We start from the raw sequence: 2,491 nt of genomic DNA, 5'->3' as shown, positions 1-2,491 counted from the left end.
TTTCTTCATGTGCCTTCTCGCTACCTGGCCTTATGTCAGGTAGTTGTTTATCTGTTTATTTTCTGTTGGTCCCAATAGAATGGAAACCCCATGGTAGCACGACTTGCTACGTTCCCTGTTCTCTGTGTTCTCTGCAGCTAGACGAGAGCTTAACACTGTAGGTACTCCATTCGTATTTATTCACTATGTCTTTCATCTAAGTTATATTAAAAAATTGTGCTCGGGGCACCTGGGTGGCTCAGTCGGTTAAGCGTCCGACTTCGGTTCAGGTCATGATCTCATGGTCCATGGGTTCGAGCCCCGCGTCGGGCTCTGTGCTGACAGCTCAGAGCCTGGAGCCCATTTCAGATTCTGTGTCTCCCTCTCTCTCTGCCCCTCCCCTGTTCATGCTCTGTCTCTCTCTGTCTCAAAAATAAATAAACGTTAAAAAAAATTAAAAAAAAATTGTGCTCATTAAAGGAAAGAAGAAAGAGGTATTTCGAAGTAATTGAAAACGATTAGCTTCGCCCACTGACTTTTAACAGTTGCAAAACTTGCACCCTCACTGGTGGAACTAAATCTACTGGAGGCACATTGGTATGACACACAGGAAGACGAAACAACATCTCCTCGCCCAAGGTGAAGTAGAAACCAACAAGTAGCACAGACTGATCTGACAAGGTATCAAATATTATTTGAACAAACGGTCTAGGTGGCAGTCACCAACTAAAACTGTGATATCTCTCAAAGTAAACACAATTCTGGCACAGAAAATATCCCATCTTATTGTATATATGTGACCATATTTTTAAAAATATTTTTAAGTGTTTATTTTTGAGAAGAGAGAGAGAGAGAGAATAAGCAGGGGAGGGGCAGAGGGAGAGGGAGACAGAAGATGTGAAGCAGGCATTGTACTGTAGTCTCTGTACAGCAGAGAGCCTGACATGCGGGTTGAACCCACGACCATGAGACCATGACCTGAGCCAGTCAGATGCTTAACCGACTGAGCCACCCATGTGCCCCAATGTGACCATATTTTTTAACATGGGACAAATAATGCACTCAGCATATATTCATAACACAAGATTGAGGTATTAGTCCTAGATTTGCTCTGCCCGGTTTCTTGACTCCTGGTTCATTATAGTTGTTTCAGCTCTTGACTGTGGTTCCCAGCTCATTCCCACCACTCTTCTTCCAGTCTTAGACTCAAGGACAAAGAGCTTCGCCTCCTGGGCTGCACCTGAACACATCCTCTGCTCCGCTTCTCTTAGGAAGCTCCTCACCTGGTTCAGTATACTCCCATGGCCCTACCTTCTGACCTGGAGCCCCTCAGGGCCAAGGTCCCTACCCAACAGACACACAGTATTTACCCATCTAAACAAACCACATACCATGAAAAGAAGCTGCTTCCTCCAACATTAAAAATGGAGATACATTCCCAAATTGCTGATTTTACCCACAAACTTCAAGTCTACTTTCAACAGAGAAGATAGAAGACAATCCAATTAAAGTGTTCTCATTGTGGTAATACTGTATGTAAGTTAATCACTATGAGTCCTGGTCATAAGAATTAACAACCTAGCACAAGTTCAGTAATAGTGTGTGTTGGGGCAGGGTGGGGAGTGGGCGGGGAAGCAGGGCCTGCAAACGATTCATCCCAAGTTACTGTGGGGTTGGGACCCATGTCATTAGCATCTGAAGTGCACCCAGGGGGCGCCTGGGTGGCTCAGTCAATTAAGCTTCTGACTTCTGCTCAGATCATGATCTCCCGGTTCTTGGGTTCGAGCCCTGCACGGGACTGCTGTGCTGACAGCTGGGAGCCTGGAGCCTGCTTCAGATTCTCTCTCTCCCTCTCCCACTCATACTCTCTCTCTTTCTCTCTCTCAAAAATAAAATAAAGCATTAAAAAAAAGTGAAGTGCACCCAGGATACAGTGTGTCCTATGTGCTAATGCAGAGTATGTGCTGCTTTCCAGGTAATGGATTAAAACATAATTATTGGCTTTTAGACATTTCTAAAAGCAGTACATACTTATTGTGAAAACAAAAACAAAAAAACCCCACAAAAACAAACAAACAAACAAAAACAAATAGAAAAGTATGAAATATAATACAAAATTCCCTCTTCCATTTTCCAGGGATTAAGATCTGCTAACAGCTTGGGATATAACTCCCCTCAGACGTTGTTCTTGCCACACAAACCGATTTGATAAATACAAACAAGCTTTACATGCCATAATCACATTAACTTATTTTCAACAATAGTTCAGAATTATTTCCTTCTCATTTGGGTATTATTACTAAGTGTTTTCCCCCCTCCACATTTTAAGACCAAGGAATAATTTGGGGCACCTGTGTGGTTCAGTCGGTTAAGCATCTGACTTTGGCTCAGGTCATGATCTCACAGCTCGTGGGTTCGAGCCTCGTGTTGGGCTCTGTGCTGACAGCTTGGAGCCTGGAACCTGCTTTGGATTCTGTGTCTCCCTCTCTCGGCCCCTCCCCTGATCACACTG

The sequence above is a fragment of the Panthera tigris genome, chromosome B2 (assembly GCF_018350195.1).
Source record: "Panthera tigris isolate Pti1 chromosome B2, P.tigris_Pti1_mat1.1, whole genome shotgun sequence".
Lineage (NCBI taxonomy): Eukaryota > Metazoa > Chordata > Mammalia > Carnivora > Felidae > Panthera > Panthera tigris.
The sequence above is the reverse complement of the archived record's forward strand: the minus strand, read 5'-3'. Positions refer to the sequence as shown.